Consider the following 26,296-nt stretch of genomic DNA (forward strand, 5'->3'; position numbering starts at 1 on the left):
AGACAGTGGCATGGGAGAACTCTGAATCCTGAGTGATAAGCATCTAAGCATGAAGTTTTAAAAGCCTATCAAATTTTTTCTTCAGTCTATTCTCTTCTAGTGCTTGTTATGTGCGTGGAATATGTAGGAAAATCTGAGAAGGTTACAAATGAAAAATAATATTGTTAAGGCCTCCTGTATAATACATATTTGACACAAGGCCAACTGCCAAGAACAAACAATTTGTGAACTACCAATATCTGACACTGGGGCAATTTGAAAGATAGGTCTCCAGATCATGTATTTTTGTCATAGCTGCCTGTTCCTAACACTGATAAAGCCAAACTTTTTAAATGTATGACATTACAGTGCAAGCTTCTCCATTATTTGCTTCACAACATAATACACTAGTACATAAAGGACAGAATTCATGTAGAGAGTCACATTTTGTTGCTAACCCTCATCCTGCACACATTTATGTTAGTTGTGTCAATATGAAAAATCAGTTGATCACTTAGGTTTTTATTCTTTTTTTATTCAGAGAAATAAGAAATACTAGATATTTGAATTTGTAAGTCAACAGCTTTTTATTGTCAATTAGATAGAAACTGGACCAAGAGTTTGTTTCCAAAACCCTCTTCATTCTTTAAACATGGCCCATTCAACTTAGCACTTAGTCTTCTATTCCTAAAAGGAGGAAAGAAAAATAAAAAACTATTAGAAGTCCTCATTATCAAGAAAGCAAATATTTTAATTTTTAAAAATGCATTTGCATTTATGCTTCATTCCTTGATATTTGAAAGTAATAGCATCTCAATAGAAATAGAGCTATTATGTAGTAGCTCCACATCCCATTAATTTTTATCCATGCCCCCCCCCTTATTTTTCATATCAACATGACTTCTCAAACATGGTTAAAAAAATATTTATTTATGCAGGCCTCTGAATTAGTCTAACTCTTCACAACTGCCTGAAATACTCTAGCTTTCTTGACAAGATTTCAGAAATGGAGTGCCCTTGTCTTCTTCCTAAGGCTGAGAGACAGCATGACTGGCCCAAAGTCATCTAGCTGGCTTCATGTCTAAGGTTTCTAGTTCTCCTCTCTCCTGATTTCTATCTTGGTGCCTTAATCACTACACCAAATTAGCTCTCTCTCAGATCAATACTGATAAAAATTTAGAAACAGCATATGAGTACATCTTTAAATCTGCGATCAAAGCTGTATTCTGCCAAACAAAATAAGCATTTTCCTATCTTAGGTAGATACACTGCAGATTCATTCAATAAGAAAAACTGGAGATACCTTTGGGAGCATTCTCCTTCATGACGGATGCCAATTTTACGCCCAGTTGTCCTGTAATAGCAGAGAAGTAATCTGTGTGAATGACTAAAGGCTAGAACTGTACTGGCTAACCTTGCAGGGGTTATATTGCTAAGATGATATACAGAAAGTGCTTGAAGACTAAAAGTATTTCTATCCTACACTTTGGCCATATGGTCCCCAAAGCATAGCATAAAATAATGGCATCTTAATTGAAAGCTTACAATGAGATATAAGCAAAGTGGAAAGAGGGAAGGGAGGAGGAAGAAAGGAAGGGTTTTTCTAATAAAAACAATGTTATTATCTAATGGTAAAATACTGATTGGGTTGATTGCTTAATCCTTAACACATAGATTTCGGGAGGAAATTCCATAAAGAAAATGCTATATATGGTATATAAAAATATAGTGAATTGATATAAATAAAATAGTGTGTGTCTGTATAAAATAGTGAACTGGTGATCAGGTTTCTTATAGGGTTTGCATCTTGCCATACTGTAATTTTTTTAAAAAACTGATTTTGAAACCAGCCATTATAAATTTAAATTAATTATTTTTTATACAAGAATTCAGCCACTTCAGTAAACCATGCCTGAACCAATGGCTATGTATGATATGCCTCATTTACTTAGCTTCCTAAATCATAATGTGGTATCTGGTTGAATATGCTGCATAAATCCAGATCATCATGGTTAGTTCACTTAAGTCTTAATTTGAGAAACTAATTTACTTTGATGCCCTTAGGCACTGTCAAATTTGACAAGAATTTGACCAGATTGGGCATGCATTCCAAAGAACTGTATCGCTTCCATTTGAATGTGGCATTGCTGGTATTTGATACCATATTCACTGGGTAGGTAGAGTTATAAATCTAGGCCTTTTTGAGCAGTTGTACCCCATTTCTATCCTATCTGCATAGGCTGAGGACAGAGAATTTTAGAGGCTAAATCACATTAATCACATATCCATGATGAAAAATACAGCTGCATAAATTTGCAAAAAGCTTTCTGAACAGGATCAGTGTCAGATTTGAGTGGCCTTTTGGCAAAGTGCTATTGTGCCTTTGGCAGGACTGGGAATTGGAACTGTACCATTAGAACTGGACCTTTGGGGGTAAATTTGGATTCCACAATCCAGGAATTTCCCAAATGCTCTCATCTGAATAGAAGACAATATGTATAATAATTCAATGGTACCCATGCTATATAAAAATGAAGCACTAACTAGCCATTTCAGTACATTCTCCCAGTACATTCCAAAAGTAAGCAGCTTTCTCAGTTAAAAACCTGAGAATCAGTCAATGAGGATCCTGGACCACCAACTGTTCCACTGCCCTATGTGGATATTTACTCTCAATTTGCTGTATTTGTGGTACCTATGCCATTAGTCAACAGAGTTGCAGCCAAATGTGACTGGCAGGCATAGCAATTATTTGTATGTACCACAATAACTACTGCTATAGAAGTAGGTCAGAAATGAGGAGGTGATAAGCCACCTGGGAAAGCCAAGGGACATCATCAAAACAATTAAAAAACAAAAATTAGAATATTTCAGACATGTGATGCGACACCCAGAAAAATATGGCATACTCCATTTAATCCTCCATGGAAAGATTGAAGGCAAACAATGTTCAGGCAGAAGAAGAACACTGTGGCTTCAAAATCTAAGGGACTGGTTTGGACAAAACTCAGCAGCACTTTTTCGGGCGGCTGCTAATAAAAACAGGATCGCCAACATGATAGCCAATGTCCAGTAATGGATATGGCACAAGAAGGAAATACAAGTAGGGAAGAAGGAAGAGAAGGAAAAGGGTTTGCTCACTAGCACTCACCATATAAAGGAAATAAGAGTGGCAGTGGACAGGCAAGATAGCAATGGTAGAATGAAAGGGCCAGTGAAAAGAAGTAGCCCCTATTGTGGTTGCTGTGGGCTGAATTCAACCATTTCTTAATTTCTCCTAATGCTATAAAGTGATGCAGCAGGCATGGTGGGAAATGAAAATGAGGATTACGCTTGGCCCACTGGTGCCGCTCAGAGTCCAGACCACTTTTTCCTCTCAAAATTGGACGCAGCCAACGCCTGGCCAAGCATGCTGCAACTGATCCTGAACTTTACAAAGATAAAGAGCTGTGCTCAGAATAGGGAGGTGAAGTAAGTACAACACAATGGGACCATGCATTTGGAAAGGTAAGCTACTTACATGTACAACACTTATTGTCTCATGCTTTTAAATTCAAGAAGTTTCTCTTATGACTTGTTTCCTAGTAAATGCTAATAAAAGAATTCTAATTGTGTACTTTTAGTTGAGTTTATTTAATTTCATCTTATTTCCACATGTAATTTATTGTTAGTCTCCCAACAATTCAAGTGTTTCCCATTTTTGCTATGTCACCAAAGGGAAGAGACATATTCATTGCCTTTATAAGGCTGAGGATCACTCTTCACATAACTCAAACATTGTTTAGTTAAATAATATAGTTAAATAATAACAGAGGAGTACACAAACTCTGTTTTGAGTTGTAAGTTACAGATGGCCCTTAAAATATAATTCACTTTATCCTGGAGGCTAATGCCATTTTTTGACCTTTAACTAGTGTGTTGTTGTGCTTAGATAGATGAAAGATGGAAGCACTCACAAGATTTTGGAACACAATTCACATTTGTTAGAATAAGTCTTGCCATCGGTTCCACACACTGGATCATAGATGTCAGGACAACGATACTGGCTTTTTTTATCTTTTGGATATTGGCTGCAAATAATCTGCAAAATAAATAAAGAGAAATCAAATTGCAATAAGAGTCCCTTTTCCTTCATTATTTGTATTTCAGAAAAACAGACCTTGTTGAATTAATGTTCCTGCTAATTTTGGAAGAAGGCCAAAAAGGGCATGTCCTATTTGCTTTAGGAATCCTTTTTTTTTTTTTTTTTTTTTTTTTCATTTTAAGGTCTGCCTGTTTCCACTGAGTTAAAGAAATGCAGTTAACTATTAATGATTTAACTGGAATGTGGCACAATGGAATAGCTTGTTGTGGAAAGAAGTGAATAATATACATTTAGAGGACAAGAAGTAATTTGTTAAAATAACAGCAACTTCTTCTTTCTCTAAACATGAAACTAAAAGATCAGCACAGACCTTTGACACTAAAGATCAGTAATTTTCTTTAGTGAGTGTTGCTGCCAAGGTCATATAGTAGCTGTAGGAAGCAATGATTCAGAACCCAAGTAGTTGGGTTCTTTCTGCTTCTGCCCCCCCTCAGATATCCTCAACAGAAGTATCACTCCAAATCACCAGCAATAATCTTTCTGTACTTTATTCTGCTTTGGCCAGATCTCACCTTGAGTAATATATAATTCTGAGTGCCCAACTTTATAGAAATTAGAATAAGTTCAGGAACAGGCAACAAGATAGCTCCTGAGGATATAGAAAGGCTAAAGGAACTGTTTAGAATTGAGAAAAGAGCAGTGGAATTGGGCTGGTGATGATATGCTTTATGATAGCATTTTTCGAATACCTGAATGGCTATCATGTAGAACAGTGTTTCTCAACCTTGACAATTTTAAGGCATGTGGACTTCAACTCCCAGAATTCCACAGCCAGCATTGCTGGCTGTGGAATTCTGGGAGTTGAAGTCCACATGCCTTAAAATTGTCAAGGTTGAGAAACACTGATGTAGAAGAACGTTAAGATTATTTTCTCTCATTGCAGACTGCAGAAATAGTATAATTTCTTTTCCAAACCTGTACTTGCATGGTCCTTCCCAAATGCAGGAAAACAGATTCCTGTTGTATTTGAGGAACAGCAGAATTGCACATGGGAATCAATTACTTTGAGAGATGGTGAGCAGCCATCTGCCTGGAAAGATTTAATTTGGATTCCTGCATTGAGCAGGGAGGTTTGATGTTATAGTTTCAGAGTGCACCCTTCCAACTCTGAAATTCTGTTCTTCTATTCCCCCTTTCATTCCTTTTGCCCTCCTCTTCTGTTCTGTTAAACAACATGGTTGCATAAATTCTACCAGAACTGAAACTGACCATCTTAATTCCAGGATTTCAAACTGGAAATTATAGAAAATGGCTCTGAAACATAAAGGTCTCATCTTCAATAATTGCCGATCAAGCATTAGATTGTTTATATTTATATTTATTGTTACATATAACAAAGAATTATAATAAAGTACTAATACTTTAATTTTCATGACTGTGAGCATAATTCAGCTGCTAAGCAAAATTGGAACATATATGTCAAACTATAAACTGACCTTCTGTCCTGTGGTCCCAGTAGCTGAAAAATAATAATAAAAAAGCGGATAAATAAAAGACTAAAGGTTTATTTGCGTTGCATTTAGGATGCTACTTCATTTAAGCCATTTTAAGAAAACCTTATCTGGATTGAGACACTCTAGCAGCAGCTTGCAAGATATTCAGTCTGGACTACCGGTGACCAGGTCTGCCAATGGACAGACATGCTGCTGCTGCTGCTGCTGCTGCTGTTGTGTCCTCCCATTTATTTCCAATCCAGGAAATTGTCAATATCTTTCTTGTACTGAGTGAATCTTACTCTTCACTTATTCATATACCAATTTATACGCTAAGCACATACACCCATATATACATATTGATTGACTGATTATGTGCCATCAAGTAGTTTTTGAGTCCTAGCGACCACATAGATTTTCTCCATGACAATCTAGCCTTGAGCTGCTCTTCAGGTCTATATATACATAAGCAAGTTAATTTAATGTATACAAAGATGAAACATCAAAATGTACATACATGAAGGTATAACAAGCAGCTTTAAAATAAAACTTAAATTCTTATTATTTGCCTCTAATGCTTTTCTCTCTCTGTATTTAAAAGAGTTCTGGAAACCCATTTATTTAAATAAACTGCAATGATCAATTTTAATGGCATTCAGCTTAAATATTCTGAATTTATCTATCTTGAAATGCTGCTTTCTGAGATACAGTGGTGATGCTAGATAACAAACATCAGTGGGTTTTTAGTTTTTTTTTAAATAATAATCTGGGAATTTTTAAGAACATTGTAATCTGAAGTGATATGAATAATATGAAAACCAGTCTAGGCATCTCATTCTATATCTTTTAATAAATTTATCAGAAAAACAGTTTTAAGACCAGCTGCTTGAGTCTTGTGTCTCAAAGCAACAACTCTTGCATACTTCATGTGTTGGAATGCCCATATTTTGCTATACATTTTATCTATTTCTTTTGATATTTTTATCACCCCCTTCTGTAATAAAGCCAAGGTCTATTAAAAATAAAACTATAAATTATAACATTTGCTGTCAGTAGTGAAATCATATAATAATCTTCCTTTATAGGAAAATAAGTATATTAATTATATTTTTAGAGATATTAGCTTGGGATTAATCAGAAATCTTACCTAAAAATAAACAGCAGTTGACCAGGCAAAGGATCACACATATAGTTGTGAACTTTATGGCTAGTGAACTCAGTGTATTGTCCTCCCTGGATTTTGAGTACAATATCCAGTTCAAGTACAAATGTTCACAGTCTTATTTATAGTGAATACCTGAAAGCAATGTCATTCTTCATCTTAATCACAGTGACCTTTAACAGGCTTTCTTAAATAATTTTGCCCGGAGCAGATGACGTTACCTAAGGCGGTTTATTTAACTGAAATATGAGTCAGGAGGAAATCTTGATGGCTTAAGTCCAGGTTTTCTGTTCAGCTGAGCCTTTTTACTGGCTAAATGGAAAAGGAGGTAGTTTTCATAATTTCTCCCTCCCCTATATCATCCATTATTGAAAATCCATTGTTCAGTGTTGGGATCTTTCCAAAACAGTGAAGTTGACCTTGAAGTCTGCAAACATAGCAGGAATTGAGATTAATGCGTTTATTTCTTTCAAAAAGGAGGCTGTTCTAAATTGAATTCCTGACGGAAGCATTTCTGCTAGCAGAATATCATGTCTGGGTCCAATCTTCTATTTATATATAAAACTACTATAATTTCTATGTGGTATTGTATGTATGTGAAAGCTGGACCTAGAAGTGGGATATCACAGACAGTCAAGTAAGCAAAGAAATGGAAAGTGACCAACCATCCTCCTTTAGAGAAGACAGGCCTCCTTTTGTAAGGTCTGTCCTCCCTCGAAAAGTGTCCTCCTACATGTCCTCCTTTTTGATATTTGAAGACTAATCTGCAGGGCTTTTTTTTCCTCATAGAACGCTCAGAACAGCGTTCTGGCATCTTTTTTTGATGGTTGTTTTTCAACTTTTGCATGAGCTATGCTACTCCCCCTATTGGCTTTCAAAAGCCAATAGGAATTGCTGCTGAGCGCGCCATAACACCCGGCTGGCAAACTTTGCACATGCAAGTTGTCTGCACGAAGGCGAAGAGGCAGGAACTTTGCACCCCTCCCTGCTACCCAACTACACCATCTCCAAGTTAGTTCCGAAGATACCTGGAGGAGACTGGAGCGGTAAGTTTCTCTTGATCTTTGGTTCTGCTAGGGCAATAATGGATGCAGGCGCAAAAGGCAGGGGCGGCAGGGGTGCTGCGGGCGGAGGTGTGAGTGGCGGCAGTGGCTGGCTGCCCCCCCCTGTGCTGTGGGAGCTGCATGGCTCTCTCTACACGAGGCTGCACAGGGTGAGTGGTGGTGCTGGCGGGGCAGCTGCAGCCAGGGTGTGTCGACAGTGGGCTGCCCCCTGGGGCCAGAGTCGGCATGGCTGGTGCTTTGGCAGCCACGGGGCCCACTCTACACGGCGGGGCAGCGGTGCTGGTGGGGTGGCTGCAGGCAGGGGCGCAGCGGGCGATTGACCTTCCATGGGATGGGCCAGCTTTTACGATATTTTTTTTCTTCAATTTATTTATGTCCTCCTTTTCATTGTAAAACAGTTGGTCACCTTAGTATCATAGAACAACTAAGCCAAAATTCTCACTTGAAGCACTGGTGATCAGGTTCCAACTATCATATTCTTAACACATCATGCACAACCCAGTCCTTGAAAAGTCCATAATGCTTGGGAAAGTTAAAAGAAACAAAGGAAGAAGATGGCCAGCAGCAAAAGGAATGTATCCATTTAAAGTGACAATAAAGTTTTCTATTCTATTCTATTCTATTCTATTCTATTCTATTCTATTCTATTCTGTTCTATTCTATTCTATTCTATTCTATTCTATTCTATTCTATTCTATTCTATTCTATTCTATTCCATTCCATTCCATTCCACTGGCAATGAACGCAGTAGTGAGAGCTCTAAAAGGGCAAGTGGAAGACAGATAAGAGTCAATAGTGACTTGATGGTGCTTATCCATCCATCCATCCATCCATCCATCCATCCATCCATCCATCCATCTGGAGTAGAGCATCCTAGTAGATCTTTTTTTAAAAGTAAATGACTTCTTTGAATTTCAAAAACTGATAAAATACAGAATAATAAAAAAAGAAAATTTAGAAAAAATAAACAGAAGAAAAAGAAGAATTAAAAGTGTAACAAGAAAAAAGAAACAAAAATAAAGGCAAAAACATATAAAACATAGATAGCAACCAGCAGAATAACATTACACAATATTTCTAAAATTGAAACAGATTTAGTCATCAAATCCAAAAATCATAGTTTCATTTCTATCCTTTTTAAGCAAGAAGTCCAAAAGTGGTTTGCAAATAAAAACAAAACTAGTCTTTTTTTGTTTTTGTTTTTTATCAGAGTTGTCAGTTTTGCCATCTCAGCCAGCTCCATTAATTTCACAATCCATTCTTTCATGGTAGGAGTTTTTATATCTTTCTACCTTTGTGCAGATAGAAGTTGTGGCTGCTGTTATCATGTATAAGAACAACATCCTGGGTTTCCTTTCAATCTGTGTATCCATCATACCTAAAAGAAAAACTGCTGATTTTAATCAGTTTTTATTACCTTCTGTATCAAAATACATTATTTGGTTCCAATATGTCTGAATGCTCTTGTAAGTCCACCAAAGAGATAAAAGATACCTTCTCACTGGTTACATTTCCAACATCCTACTAGATATTATGCAAAAGCAAGGAACTATCACAAGTTTATATCTTATCAGAACCAGAAATTGCAAAAACCCTTCTTTAGAGGTCGGGAGGGCTTCACTTTGCCTCATTGCCCTTTCTCATATTACAAGGAACTTCCAGCAGAACCTGAAATATGAACATCTAGCCTATAAGGAAGGGTTTCTCCCCTTGCTTTGTTTAAGGAGGTTCACAAGGATCGTTTGGAATGAGACATAATTGAAATACTGGTCAATAACTATTGGCTAAATGTGTGAACTATGGTGGGAAGAACTATTTGCACTGAAGAGCAAACTAAACCATGTATGGCAGACTTCTGAGTTATTTTCCTATATCGTTTTATTTGTTCTGCTAAAGGAAAAGTGGTCAAGAAGAAGCACTTTCTTTCCCCTTTCTAGAATATATCAATTTACATTTGTTATTCACACTAGCTTTTCTTCCTACAGAGGAAGATACATAAGCGAATAAATCTGAGTAGAAGATGGCAAAACAGAGAAAAAAAGATTAAACAGCACTTCATCATCATAAATATGGGATAGGACTTCACTTCTCCATGGATGCCATTGTTAGGGCCATAACATTTGGTCCAGTTGTATATTTTGGCTGTTTGAGGGAGTTTAGGTAAGGAAATATCTCTGAAATCATGACAGGTGATGTATTAGTTCCTTAACACTACTACACAATCTGTCATCATTTCAGTGATACTGTATTTCCTTATCCAAACAATGGAACAAAATGATCGTGGGTGGGCTAAAAAGCAGTGGCAGTAGGAGCAACTTCTGACCTTCCGCTAGCTTCCCCATTGATGTTCCTTGTGGGAAGTTGGCAGGGAGCATCAGAATTCCTCCCTCCCTCCCTCCCTCTGGATACCTATGGGACTATTTACTCTAAATAAAAGTTCCCTGCAGAAAGTGTTTATGGGGAGTCCCTTTCTTTGCAAAAGAGGTGTCGTGGCTTAAAAGATACCGGAGAAAGGTCTATACTCCGGTAGTTCGAGTCCTACCACCATGTGAGCTCGGAGTGAGCTCTCATCACTTACCTCAGCACATGCCAACCTAGAAGTATGAAAGCCTGTAAATGCAAGTAGATAAATAAGTACCACTTTTGTGGGAAGGTAACAGCATTCCGTGTTATGCCCTACATTCTGCGCTGCGGCATGATGTCATGCTGGCCACATGACTGGCTCAATGGGTTACAATGTTCATAGTTTACAAAAACAGAGATTAGCACTACCCCCTAAAGTCAGCTGTGACTAGTGGAGTAAAACCTGCAGGGACAACTTTACCTTTTGTTGCAAAGTGCAGCAGGATATTTGGAGGTATTTTCTGCTTTCACAGAAAGCTCTTCCACAAACAAGATCTTTATGACTATTGTATGCTTATATCATGTCACTGTGCATTTGCTGTGCAGAGAGTAAGGAAGTTAACTCAATAAAAATATGCAACATCCATTAAGATGACAATAAAAAAACATTTTAAGATCACAACAGGCAGGCACAGTTCATAAGTGGCTCAGGCCAACACCTTCCTATTTCTTGGAAATGCTGTATAAGGGGAGATACAACATAATCATTCTTGCACAGGTTTCCACTATTCTAGCTAATCTCAATAAACCTGGGTTGATTTTTTGGGTCTGGTCTCCCTAGTGGACTGACATGCTGTGAGGTGCTTATGGTCAGAATGATTAAAGGAAAATAAAAAATCCAAAACAAACAAATAACACCTAGTAATAAAGAAAGTTCCACCCACTTTTAGCCTGGTTTAAATTTTGGAAATCTGATTATTAAAATTCATCAACAGCACCTTTAACAAATTAGGATATTAAATTATTGGTCTCCTAGAAGTTGTAATAAAAAGTTGTATAACTATTCCTTTAAATAAAATGAAATAAAAATTATTGGTTTAAAGTAAAGAAGCAATGGAATAAAAGGAGGAGAAAGGTTACAACTACAAGCCCATCTTATCTGGACTCATCATAATATTCAGCTAAGGAAACAGAATGATTGCTTAATGAAAGTTTCATTTAAAATAGCCACCATGGCTTAGGGTTACATTGCATCAGATTGCTAATCAGCTACATTCTACTTTTGTGGAGGATTCAAAACCAACCTTGTAAGTGGAATGCAAGAATAGTCAGGAAAACATCAACGTGGCCTTTCTGTTTTGATACCCTTTGGGATGGAAAGCTGCTATCAGATGTTCAAGATTTTATTATTATACCATATAAAAATAAGCTTTCAGAAGTTCTTATGGTGTCTATTTCCTGACCTGATTATCCTTGAAGGACTGACAATCTGCCACTTAGCATTCTGAATTAAGACAAGACATCAAGTTGAGCTTGATACCTGGTGGCTACATGGGCATATCCATATAATTCTTTTTAGTAAAATTACAGACATTTTTTGTCATTGGGAACATTTGACAATTTCTCAGGTCCTCAGCCCTGAGATCTGGCTAGTCAATACCCAGTATTAACTAAACCTCAACTTGTTTAATTTCTGAGCTTTAATGTGGTAGGCCAGATGTAGAAATTAGCATGCTAAAAGAATTTGTGTGTTTTAAGTAAACAGCCCTCTTAACCAAAATAGGATATTTTGCCCATGAGGCAAATTACACATGAAACTTACTAAAACCTTTATTTAAAAAATAATTTCAAATATTATTTTGAAATTTCTTTCACATTTTGTCTTCTTCCATTTTATGCTACCTTTCTTTTTCTCTTTCTCTGCCCTAGGAGGCACATTCATAATCAAACTGCACCTCAGTTTAAAAATAAAAATATATGTTTCCAAGCCATTTAATGATAATAATTGACTCCCTTTTTTAAATGAAGGAGAATGGGTGTTATATGCACTAGGAAGGGTGAAAGCAGCATCTTTATCAAAGATTATTTTTCAATGTGCCAGACAAAAGTTTCATGTAAACCGAATGAAGAGATATAATTTAGTTTAATTAACTTTATTCTATTAGCAAATCAAGAAAATTGATTTTTTTTACAATAGACACTAAAAATAATATATCTTTGTACAGGAAACACAAAAATGTATTCTCCTTAAGAATAATGTTTTCTTTTTTCCAGTCTTCCATCATTGTCATGTTCCTTTGAAAATAAAAGGAGAACAAAGTTTTATCATAGCAACAAGGAGTATAAGAAAACTTCAGGTTATTACATAAATGTGTCTGATAGACAATATGTTCTAACTTACACGTGGAAAGGAAATTTTAGCAGGATTTAAGCCATCCCTATCAAGGTCAAATAGGAAAATGAAATCAGGCTCTTTTAACAGTTTGTGGAATTAAGAAAGCTGTAGCCATTTCCTATAGACTAGAAGTCTTATTTTCTTCCTTCTTTCCTTCCTCCTTGCCTATGGCTTACAATGCTATCAGTAGCACAATCCTAAGGATAGCTCTTTCTGGTATATCTGCTCTAGTTAAGTAGAAACTAGACATGACTGGTCAGTTCTGGATGAAAGTAGCAATTCTCTTGTAAACTGTTAGTAACAGGACTATGGACAGGAATTTCTCCTTCTGATCCTTGTCTTCAAAGAGAAGAATAAGGGGTGGGGGAATCATGGAACTATCCTTCTTCCCTCTTGCATCATGATCTGAAAAAGAAGCAAAATGCTTCAACAGTCACTTCCAACAGCTTTGATAAGGTGTACAAAAGAAGCATCAAAGGAGACCTGCTTCCAATAATATATGTAGGTAAGATCTCTCTCCCCCCCCCCCCATGGCAATGAATTGAGGCTTGGAAATCCTGACTTCTAGCCAGAAATCTGTACCTCAGCACAATTTGGGAATGCTTAGCTTGAACACTTCAGCTGCCAACATGCTTCTACTGTTGATAAACACATCTTGTAAATTATCCACACTAGGCTGCCTTGATAAACTGGAGGAATTATCTCTCTTAAAATATCTGGATGATCTTGAAAAAGCTAAGTATTACTCCAAAATCAAAGAAGGCAAGGGCAAACCACTTTCATAAAATATAAGTGTGCACATTTCTATCTACTAAGTTAAGAGGTGTCCACTCCATAAAAAAAGAGAATTGACTCCATCAGACCCAAACATTCTCCTATATATATATATATGTATGTATATATATATATATATATATATATATATATATATATATATACATACATACATACGTATATGCATGTATGTATATATATGTATGTAGGTCTTTGGTTATTCGGGTTTTCTCCCACGTCAAATTGGAAGTATCTTGGTGATGTTTTGATGAAGTCCCATTCATCATCTTCAGGCTGGTGTTTTCGGCTTCTTGCTTCTAGGAGCAAAAAGCCAAAAATACCAGCCTGAAGATGACGAATGGGAATTCATCGAAACGTCGCCAAGACACTTCCAATTTGATGTGGGAGAAAACCCGAATAACCAAAGACCTACATACAAACACCCGCGAAAACCTCAGAAAACAAATATATATTTGCATTGCTCCTCGAAGCACGAAGCTGAAAACACCAGCCTGAAGATGACGAATGGGACTTCGTCGAAACTTCACCAAGACACTTCCAATTTTATGCGGGAGAAAACCCGAATAACCAAAGACCTACACACACACACACACACATTTATATATATACATTTTACATTGCCAACAAAGAATAAAGGGAGAACTGGAATAGCTATTTCGAGCTTCTTAACTCTCTTCATCCAGACATACCCTTCTGAGATTCAAACCTTGGCTGTGTGCCTGTTAGGCAGCTGTATTAACCTCTAGGCCACAGGCTCTTTCTCACTTTGTCAGCTGTATCAGGGAGAGAAGAGACAGGTGGAGGAGATTTACCTTGAGTGTTTTTTGATGCACCCTGTCAGCCCAAATATGGGAAAAAGAAATCTTTCTTTTTTCTTTTTCTTTTTCTTTTGCCTGTATCAGCTCAATCTAGAGCATCCACAGGCAACAGTCGCCAACTGCGACATCATTTACATATACATTTTAGATTGCCAATAAAGATATATACTAACAAATAAAAGAAAAAACGAACACCAGGATATAATAAACTATATATTAAAGCTTGTTTAATATAAACAAGCTTGTGGTTAAAAAGAGTTACTAAGCTTTCGTCCGGCCAAAAAACTGCTGGCGTCATCAGAGTTAGAATAGCAGGAGATTGGGAAGGCAGCTCATATAGCCTCCTGCCTCCGTGCCTGGCTCCTTGAGCGTGTCATCGGCCTGTTGATTGTGTTAATCCTTATCACAATCTCCTGCTATTCTAACTCTGATGACGCCGGCAGTTTTTTGGCTTCATGAAAGCTTAGTAACTCTTTTTAACCACAGGCTTGTTTAAATTAAACAGGCTGGTTTATTATATCCAGGTATTCGTTTTTTCTTTTATTTGTTAGCATAATGGCCAGGATTTGCATTTTTAGTGTGTGTGTATATATATATATATATATATATATATATATATATATATATATATATATATATATATATAATGAAAATATAAAATGAGCACCAGGGTAATAAAAACTATAAAAGTTTTTAATAAATTAAAACCATAAAAGTTTTAAAAAGCGCCAAGCTTTCGCCGTCACCTGCCGGCATCCTCAGGGCTGGCGCGCCAGAGACTGAGAAGGTCTTTTTATAGGCGTGTCGAGGTCTGCGCCCGGCTCCTCGATCTTGTCATCGGGCCTAATTGGTTCAGCTGTGTGCAATTAACCTGTACTTCTTTTCTCTGTTTGGTTGCATTTTTATCTTCATCCGTCTCCAACTCTCCCAACTCCGAATTAGCTAGATGGCAATTCCAGTTATTTCGATTGCCTTTATATTCTAACCTCCCCTCAGGCTCAGGTGGTAGTGCACATTCTACATTCCTTTCTCCACCATATCTTGTCCGGTTGTTACTTCTAGGATCGCGTTCATTTCCGGTCTCAATACTTTCGTTTTTAATGTGTCCGTCATCCTGGTGATCTCGTAAGTTGCTAGGGGTCCGGTGCAGCGTGGGGGGGGTATTCCGCAAGGTGGAGGGATCGTCCCTTATTCGTTGTCATGCCCAGATGTCTTGCGCGTGTCCTACTCCGAGTACTCAGTCCAGGGGGTGTGTGCACAGCAATCAAGCCGCGTCCCTCCTGGTTGCAGCGCTCTTCCTCAGTTCTCCCCTTTTTTACGCTGTTCAAAGCATTCGCGTGTGTTCCATGGGAGTCTTCAGGATCGTCGGGTAGGGGGTGTGACGGCTCGATCTCCCGCACCCTTGCAACCAAAGCAACCGGAATTGCCATCTAGCTAATCCGGAGTTGGGAGAATTGGAGATGGATGGGGATAAAAATGCAACCAAAAAGAGAAAAGAAGTACAGGTTAATTACACACGGCTGAACCAATTAGGCCCGATAACAAGATCAAGGAGCCGGGCGCAAACCTCGACACGCCTATAAAAGACCTTCTCATTCTCTGGCGCACCAGCCCTGAGGATGCCGGCAGGTGACGGCGAAAGCTTGGCGCTTTTTAAAACTTTTATAGTTTTAATTTATTAAAAACTTTCACAGTTTTTATTACCCTGGTGTTCATTTTATATTTTCACCATGAATATTCCCAGGGTTCATATTTTTAACCTTTTTAATCGCATATATATATATATATATATATATATATATATATATATATATATATATATGTTTTCTGAGGTTTTCGCGGGTATTTGTATGTAGGTCTTTGGTTGTTCAGGTTTTCTCCCACGTAAAATTGGAAGTGTCTTGGCGACGTTTCGACGAAGTCCCATTCGTCATCTTCAGGCTGGTGTTTTCAGCTTCGTGCTTCGAGGAGCAATGTGTGGTCTTAGCTGTTTCTTCCTTTTAACTGCCAATGGGGGTATGAACTGATTGGGTAGGAGCTTGGCTGTGTTCTGATTGGGTGGAGATGTGTTCTGATTGGTTAGGGGCTTGGCTGTGCTCTGATTGGCTGGGGGGTTGGCTGTGCTCTGATTGGCTGGGGGAGTGTTCTGTTTGGTTGTGCTCAGGTTAGTCTGAGTTGCAGGGGGGTTTAAGATTTTGGGCTGCCTTGCTATTTTTTGGCTTCGTGTTCGTGGTTGTGCCTCATCTTCATGGAGGGTGTCAGTTTGCTTCACGTATGAATTGGAGGGGTTTAAAGTGGCTAATGATGCAGTTGTGGTCTGGCTTCTGGTTTGTGGTCGTGCCTCATCATCGGTGTGGCTTTGGGTTTGCTTTTTGCGTGGATGTGTGGTGGTGACATCCTGTGTGGTTTTTGTGAGTGTGGGTCTGGTATCAATTTTTGTGTTAGGGAGTCGTTTGTCAATAAGGGCGGGTTTCCAAAGGGCTGGTAGGCGGGAGGTATCATCTCGCTTGTTCATGCTGTGTGAGCGTTTTTCTATCTCGATGGCTTCTCTGATTATTCTGTTATTAAAATGTTCACTTTTGGCAATGGTTCTGGTATTTTTAAAGTCAATTTCATGTACTGTGGCTTTAAGGTGTTGGACCAGGGAAGATGTTGGTTCCTCTTTTTTGACTGAGTTCTTATGTTCTTCAATGCGTGCACTTATTCTTCTGTTGGTTTGTCCGATGTATGTGTTGGGACAAGCGGTGCATGGGATTTCGTATACTCCTTGATTTTCTAATTCAATTTTATCTTTGGGGTTTATAAGGATGGTGGATATTTTTCTGTTTGTGCAGAATGCTGTTTTGATGTTGTGTTTATGAAGGATCTTACTGATTCTGTCTGTGGTGCCTTTTATGTATGGGAGGAGGGCTTTGCCATTTTCTTGATCTCTGTCTTGGATTTTAGTGGGGGTTTCTTTTTGGATTAGGTTTGTAATCTTATTTCTTTGGAATCCATTGGATGTTAGTACATTGGTGAGAGTGTGTAGTTCAGTTTTTAGGTGTTGTTCGTCAGCTAAGCGTTTTGTTCCCTAGTTAGTCTAAGCCTTAAGTGGATCCTTTTGTCTCTTTCATATAATAATGAATCCTTTAATTTCCCTTTTTAAATTCAAGTTAAATTCAAAGAATCAAAAGATAACAATCCATTACCTATGCTTTCCTAGGTTTCAAATAATGGTAGCATTATATTATGTTCTGTATAACTGAGTACTGGATTTGATATATATCTCCCATGATTTTAGTCAGGCTTTGATGGTCGTAAGTCAAGGACTACTCAACCGGTCGTAAGTCGAGGACTACTCAACTGGTGCAGCACCGTTTGCAGAATGGGACTTTTGGCGGACTCAGCAGGGCAGAGACAGCCTGGACAATTCCTATTGGCTTTTGAAAGCCAATAGAATTAGACTCTATTCAAGAGAGTCTATTCTATTGGCTTTCAAAAGCCAATAGAATAAAAGGGAGTAGCACAGCTAAGAAAAAGGGGGGAAAAATGGCGGACTGCGTTGTTTGGCGACCCCTGTGAAATGGTCGTTTGACCCCAAATGGGGTCCCGACCCACAGGTTGAGAACCAATGGACTAGATCATTAACACTGGTTTTAGTATTCTCTCTCTCTCTCTCTCTCTCTCTCTCTCTCTCTCACACACACACACACACACACACACACAGAGAGAGAGAGAGAGAGAGAGAGAGAGAGAGAGAGAGAGAGAGAGAGAGAGAGAGAGAGAGATGAGTTAGCATCAGTTCTAGCTTGAATCTCTGATTACAGAATGAAAAGTCTATAAATGTAGATTAAAATTCTAACATATACCTGGCATTTGCCTTCATAGTCTATGCCAATGTTAGTTCCAGTTTTTCTTGCAGGGAGAAACAGAAGGAATACATGTAGCAATGAGTCTTAATTTAATTGACATTGATAACAATTGTAAAATGTTTTGGAACATCACATTTAGTACTTTTGCTGCTCAGCAGTACATTTGAATCAAGCTGCTAGCTCTGGTGAAAAAGATAACTCATTAAGAAAATGATACGCCCCAAACACTGATGCACATGGCAGAACTTTGTCAGCAGAATCTCGATACATTAAACAAATATTATTGCACTTCTAAAGGTTGTTCATAAATTTCGTTTTACAGTGACCCATAAAACATTGATGTTCCAACAGCTAAAAATGACTATTATATTGTTAGTGCCATGCAGATTGAGTAAAAAAATCTATAAATATCTATAAATCTACAGTTCAACAAACATATTCCACTAACCTCACTTATGTACAACATAGATATTTATTTTATTCTTCAGTTTATATGTCACTCTATTTCCAAAGACCCTCAGTGGCCTTCACCTGGGAACACTTCTTATAAATAGATTACTTACCTTTTTTCAAAACAAAACATACATTTGTTATCATATGTTTTTCCATTGGTCCCACAAACTGGCCTGTACTCCTTAGTGCACACTATAATGTACTTGGGAAATTTACTGCAGTCATCCTGCAATGATAATGAAAATATTCAGTGTTTTTTCTTTAAACCAAACTTTTTTTTTGTTTACATTTTTCCACCAATAACAACATACAGTCTTTCATGAAAAATTCAAGTATATCTTTTACAAACATATAAAAAAGCATATTGATGAAAAATTACACACGAGAAAGGAGGGAGTCATACAAGTGTATCAGAAAAAAATGTGGCTACCATATGTGGGCTGAAAAGTTGTGAATGACTACTAGCTGGCAACCTATGTGGCCATCTCAATGTTATCTGGAATTTTGTAGTTCAAAAATGGTAGCTTTGAAGAAAGTTGCTGAGAAAGGGTAAAAATACAAGTACAGGCACTCCTCAACTTACAATAGTTCATTTAGTGACTGTTCAAAGTTACAATGGCACTGAAAAAAGTGACATGACCGTTTTTCACATTTATGACATTTGCAGCATCCCTTTGGTCACATGATAAAATTTAGACATTTGGCAACTGGTTCATATTTATGACAGTTGCAGTGTCCAGAGGTCATGTGATCAGCTTTTGCGATCTTCTGACAAGCAAAGTGAATGGGGAAGCCAGACTCACTTAACAACCATGTTACTAACTTAACAACTACAGTGATTCACTTTACTGTGGCAAGAAAGGTCATAAAATGGAGCAAAACTCACTTAACAAATCCTTCTCTCTGTTATTAAATGGTAGTCTACCTTAAGGCAGACTACTACTTGGCACAAGTGCCTTTTAAAATAGTCCTCAACTTATGACCACAGTTTTGACTGGAACTTCCATCATAAGTCAATGCAGTCACAAAGTCAGATGTCACATGATTGTACTGACTAAATGAGGGCAATCCCAGCTCTCCCCTTTGCCGTTGTTAACCAAGAAATGTGGGTCATTAACTGAGCACCCATCCCAATCTAAGCCATCCTGAGCTTGGTGCCTGCCAGACCCAACCCTCAATGAAGTAAGGGATTACCTCCATCTACCTATCTGCCTTCCCCATCTTTGTCCTTTTGGCACCCTGCACTCTGCCTTGTCGAGTAGTAAGCAACGCCAGAATCATGCAGTTCTGCAGCTGCTTGCCACAGCCCAGGAAACCTCAGCAAGCATCAGCTAACAATCAGTCCCCAGTTGCCTTCTCTCCCCAGCTCCATGTGGCTCCCCAACCCACCCCAGCAAGCAAGTCAACAAGCATTCTTTTATTCACTAACAAGCATACATTTGCTCAGCTGCCTTCTCTCCCAGTTCTCGTCACCAATCTTTCATCTTTTGAGTCCAGCGATTCATTGCCTTTGCTGTCTCCTTTTCGAACCCAGCTTCTCTGGCAAAAAATTTTTCCTACCCATGGCTCAAGCTATGCTTTCTTTGAAAAGGTTTGTAAAGAGAGTGTCGCTTGAGCTACTTCAGAATTGGGGAGAAAGTCTTGTGAAGACAGCACAGCTTCTGAAATGGTTAAAACTGTACTGTCTTTACAAACCTTTCCCTTCCCATTTCTCCAGTGACTCTTGCCTTTGAGTTATGTATCCAAAATACTTCATCTTTAACTTCATTATTAAAGCTTCCAGTGAGTAGTCTGGAATTGATTCATCTAGTATTCTTTTACCTAAGGTATTCTCAGCAATTTTGACATCACAATTCAAAGATGTTGATTTTTCTTCATACAGGTTTTCTGATAGTCTCTTCTTTCCTTGTGAATCTTATCCTTTCCTTGTGAATCTTATCCTTCGAAGAGGTTGTTGACTGTTTCTCTAGTTGTTCCTTTTTTATTATGACAAAGATGACAACTACATTCAGGATCTACATTTTTGGTTGGAAGTACCAACCGAAGCATGAAAGTACTAGTTTTTAGATGTTGTATTACAGTTTCTGCCATGCATCCTGAGAACGATGATTCATCTGATTTGTTGGCATATTTCTCACATTAAACTCAAAGTAGGTACTAAGGCAGAGGTTGATGAGATCCATGATTATGGCTATTTCAATCTTAGTGCATTTGATTAGGTTACCTGAGTTGTATAGTACTGCTGCCATGGAGCTTTTCACTAGTTCTGGGTCTATGGATGTAAAGACTGTTGTGACATTGAGTGAAACCACCATTTCATCTTCTTCTGTGATAAGGTCTTTGATTTTCTGGAAACACTGCAATGGTGAGTTGATAGAGTATTTATTGCCCTCTATGAGATGTCCAAGCAGTTTTGTAAGTTTTTTAGCTATGTATCTTACTATTCCTTAGCTATTTCTTTAGCTTCAAAGGAATAAAATTCACAAGGGAAGAAGAAAACAACAACACACTATCCTTCTTGGATATTTTCATCAGCAGAGGAAATGGCAGTAAATTAGAAAGACAAGTTTTTCGGGGAAACAACTAAGTGCTCAATTATTAAAGTAACAATCCAACCTCTGTGTAGAACATCATTCAAATGAGCACAAATATACTGCAGCAACCCAGAACACCAGAAAAAGGAATCAGATTGCCTATACAACAAAATGGATACCCACACAACTTTATCAAAAAAGTGCCTAAATACTCAACCCACTATAGCACAACCAATACAAGCTATGAAAAGATTAACATTGCTGTACTTCAAAAACATCTCAGAAACAATAAACATTTATAATCACATGGTACCACCGTAACATGCAAACCAATTAAATCCAGGTGATTCTAACGCAGATATTAGACAAAACGTTATTAAAGCTTTAGCAAATGTTTAGATTGGAATGATATAGCGGCAGAAATTGATAAAATACATAGAACAAATGTAAGACATGCAAGAATAAGACAGAGCTATTTCATGTATAAATCCCCAGCTAGAATTAGAACTTAAACTACTAATGATCATTATATATTTGTTGGGTTAGAAGTTAAATTGCATGGGACTAAGACTTTGATGCTGAGAATTTATTCCCCAAATTAGGACAATGAAGGACATATGGAGAAATTATTATTATTTTTTCCTTATTAAAATTGGTGCTTGAAGGGGGATTTGAGATTCTGCTTCAAAGAGCAGGACCAAAACCAACGGGTTAAACAACAAGCACATTCAGGCTTATTAGGAGAAACTTCCTGATTTTATGAGCTGTAAACCAGTGGAATATGCTGCCATATGGCAGTCCTCATGTAAAATAGCTTGCAAAATGCAAAAAAAGTATATGAACTTGAACACTAATATATCAAAACTCAAGGTGTTTGTGTTTGACTTGAACAATAGAATGAACAATAATAAATTATATTTAAATGGCAAAAAGAAGAGTAAGTAGATAAATTTGTATAGTTTGGTAACTAAGCTGATGAGATTACAAAATAGACACAGTAATAGAAAATGAAAAAGCTAAAGCATTCTGGGACTTAAGAATTTAAACAGACAAGTAGCTGCCACATAACATCCCACACTTAACAATTGTCAATAAGAAAGAGGAAAAAAAAAAGCCTGGACACAGAACATTGCAATACTTAGAGAGAGCAGAATCGAAGAAAAAGAACTGGAGTAAATCACAACTTACTAAGACTTGCAAACAGAAGTGGAATGACTGTGGCAAAAGAAAGCAAAGATAGTACCAAAAGTACTAGCCTTAGATACAATTCCAAAATGTCTGGAGTGCTAGCTGAACACTGCTGGCATTGATAAAATCACCACCACTCAGTTGCAAAAGGCATCTTTACTTGGAACAGTTTACATTCTTTGACAACACCTTTAATATTATTAAACCATAAGGACTTGCTAAAATGGTAATATCTGAGGCCAGGAAAAAATTGGATCAAACTATTTAAGAAATTGGATCAAACTATTTAAGAAACACTACTCAAAATCAATGAATGGGCAATATATTTTCTTTTTCATATTCATACATTTTTTGGAGAGACTATATTTGTTCAGAATAAAAAGAGGTTTTAGAAGCACCATTTTCAATGTATTTTGCATTTTATCCATGTACAAGATTTTAGTTCTATCTATTTCATAATGTAATCTGCCTCAGACATCCTTCTGAACAAAAGGTGGTACAGAAATTATTAATTATTACTACAATAATTACTATTATAATTACAAGTCATATTCAAGTGCATGAGAGAAACGGAAGGTCTTCTCAAAGGAATGATTAAAAATTTGATTTCAAATTAAGTATAACAACAATACTTACACATCTTCCTCTATACGCTAGATCTACATCACTTCCACACCTAAAAAAAACCAACCCTGAAATTAGCAGACATTTTACCATAATGATACTCATTTCTTCCATAAAACTGTTCATTAATAAGTGTCACAATTATGTTTATGGAACCTTTGATTTTGTAGTACAACACAATCTTTTCCATAAGTAGATATTGGGACATCTTGCTGCTGGAGATAAGATCCAATTCCAGCCTTCTGCCTTCCAGAAAAGCCTTAAAACCTGGCTCTGCAAGTTGGCTAGGGCCCTGTTGGGGGCACACTGGGGGGCGGTTGGTTGAATGAGCAACAATAGCCTATCGCTGCACCATTTGTCCTCTTGGTTTTATTATTTAATTCTTGTTAATTTTAATGTTTTTATATTTATGTATTTATGTTATTGTAAGCTGCCCAGAATAAATTGGATAGTGAGATGGGCAGTATATTAAATAAATAATTACCATGTTTCAAATGTCTACTTCTAAATCCAGTTTTAAACTCACAAACTATTTTTTATTTATATTAAGAAGGCTGAAAAAGGAGAACCGCTGACAAATTTAGAATTGCTGTCTGTCTGTCTATCTATCTATCTATCTATCTATCTATCTATCTATCTATCTATCTATCTACCTATCTGTCTATCTTTTTTCTCTCTATGTCTGTGTATATATGTGTATATATCTACATTCATTTTGGAGTGCACATGATAAAACAGACTTTGGTTTACAAAGGTAGAAATTACTTAAATCACTGGAGTACAAATAATAAGGTGAACATCTGTAATAATATGTCCAAGTTCCTTGATGATCAAGAAGAATAGATTGCTAAATGGAAAAGGCTTCTATAAACCCCATAGTGACTTAAAGTAGCCTTCATCCAGCAGTCAGATTGCTTTCTGTATCAGCTTTGCCACAGTTCATATTAATATTCCAGTGACAGGATGCTAGTCAAATAGACTGGATGAAGCACAGGAGTGTCAGCCTGGGTATACTGAAAGAGACTGATGAAGATTTTTCAAGATAATAAGATGACAACTGTAGAACAGAGGTGATAGCAGTTCTTTTTTTTTAAATAAAATTGTTACTGTTAACCACCATTCTGCTGATTCCTACAATATTCACATTATCAAATATTCACATGATTTCATGGCACAGCATACATTCGTTGTCATAAGTATGTCCATCAGTTCCACAAACTGGCATATTTGGTACTGTCTGCAGTTAAGCTGAAAAAGAAAGATGAAATGAGATCACAAGTTGCAATACACAAGAGATAGTTATTTTCCTTAACACCGTAGGAGTAAAAATGACTGTTTTACTTATTTACTTATATTTATTTCTGAGTAGTTGGGCATGGGGTTGCACTCTAAAGGCCTGTGTGTACTTCAATGGGTCTTGTAAATTAAGCTCAGCTCATGGTGTAGGAGGCAGGCGCTAGGAGCTTACATAATTTTTTTATCTCTTCAAAATTATTGGTGCACTTCAGATCTGAAGGCAAACCTGTACACTCACATAGCTCCCCCTCTGCAGCTTAAGGCTGCTGTGTCCTGTCCAGTAGCATCTATAGAGGTGGGATTCAAAAAGGCAAACCAGCATTGGTAGCCATCAAAGCCCTGCTTCTTTTGAATGGATGTTCAGAATACCATGACCATTGTCTTGCTTTTCTGATCCTTTTCATCTTGGGATAATGTGGTTTAATGGATGGAACAATGATTTTAAAAAATGGGTTCAGGTATGGTAAAGTTCTGGGGACTTAAGCTAAATGGAACAAATTTACTCTTCCCTGCCTCCAGTTTCTAAATTTTTAGTCTACTCAAGAGTTAATCAAAAGCTTTTACTATCTTCCACATATTCATGGCAAAAAAGTAGATGCAGATTGTCCTAACTCTGTCTCCAAACTTTAGGGGAGTTATCTGAAATATTCTGACAGCTACAAAAGAAGACGGGGTGGGGAACCAGACATTTTTGTGGTGTTAAAAGGTTGCCCATTCCAGTTCTAGACACTTAAATGGTAGCTGAGCAGAAAAGAACTCCAACAATTAATATTGGCATACATACTTTTGAAAAAAACATTTGTCAGGGAGAAAAATATAGGGAGTCCTCTAGTTATAACCCGAATAGAATCTTCTCATTACCATCACAAGGCAGTTGTTAAGCAAGGCAGCCACATGTTTGCCTCATTTAATGCCCCCTCATCCTCAATGTGATTGTAAGTGACCATACAGGTCATTAAGTGAAGCATGGGATGCCTCAGGGGTAGGGGTAGGAGAAGCCCTGGAAGGCCTAGCGCAATTCAGCTCACCTGCCTCAAGGCTCCCAAGGCTTCCCCCATCTCTGAGATACTTGCACTCTTCTTTCCATATCTTGGGGTTCCTGCAGGCCTTGGGCCTACTTCTCTGCCCCCTCCCATCCCCTTGAGCTTGTTTTTCATCCAGCCACTCAGCCATCCACGGAAGTCTCAGCACAGCTGCAACGCACATAAAGCCATTGCATCTTGCAGGCCTTGGGCTTACTTCACACCCAGCCATCCAAGGACTTGCAGGGTTCCGCCTGCTCTTCAGCCAGTTCCAGATCTGACTCAGCTGTTTGACCAACCTGGCCAAATGTCAGTCTTAATCTGAGAGAAAGAGAAAATATGATTTAAGAATTTAAACGGAGATTGATCTTTTAAATGTTCCTATATTGTTTCTTTGTTTCTTATAATCTAGTGAATCATGGGAATCTTCACTGAAACATGCGGTCAAGCACCTGAAATATTTACTGCAGTCTTATATTTAACAGCATGACTTGGTAGCCATTCCTCATTCAAGATAAGTCAAGTGTGCAGACAATCAAAGAAGTATGGCCTGCTCCTTCCCATTCCCACCAGCCAATTTGAATTACTTCTGATCACTTTTTTCACAGCCACTACAGAGATGCAGCAGCCTGTCAGAAAAGAGACAGATTAGCCCTTTCTTGATTTGCTTGGGTTAAAGCAAGGGTCTTCAAACTTGGCCCTTTTATGACTTGTGGACTTCAACATATGCTGGCTGAGGAATTCTGGCAGTTGAAATCCACAAGTCATAAAAAGGCCAAGTTTGAAGACTCCTGGGTTAAAGCTTCTTCCTTTTTCTCATCTGCTCCGAAGACAGTAGACTTCAATTCCATGCAGATTCTCTACTTTGATGGCAGGAACAGAATAGGGAATAAATTAGCTAGGGAATACATTATTTTACAAGTTGCTAACTTTCATGTATTTATTTACACAACTGGAATATGGTTTTATTTTTTCCCCTATTTCTATATTTATTCTATGCAAAACATCATTTATTTTTATTAAGCATAGAGAACCACTGAGATGACCTTAGAAAAACTATACGTCTATAGTTAGCAAAACATGACTTAAGCACAGGACAGAAAGAAAATATTAGAAAAAAAATTAAACTAGCACCACCATAATTCTTTGTAGTATGAGAGCAGGGGACAGATAATGCTATAAGCCTTCAAAATTC

This window comes from Crotalus tigris, unplaced genomic scaffold, assembly GCF_016545835.1.
Source record: "Crotalus tigris isolate CLP2741 ecotype Arizona unplaced genomic scaffold, ASM1654583v1 scf7180000017568.12009008, whole genome shotgun sequence".
Taxonomy (NCBI): domain Eukaryota; kingdom Metazoa; phylum Chordata; class Lepidosauria; order Squamata; family Viperidae; genus Crotalus; species Crotalus tigris.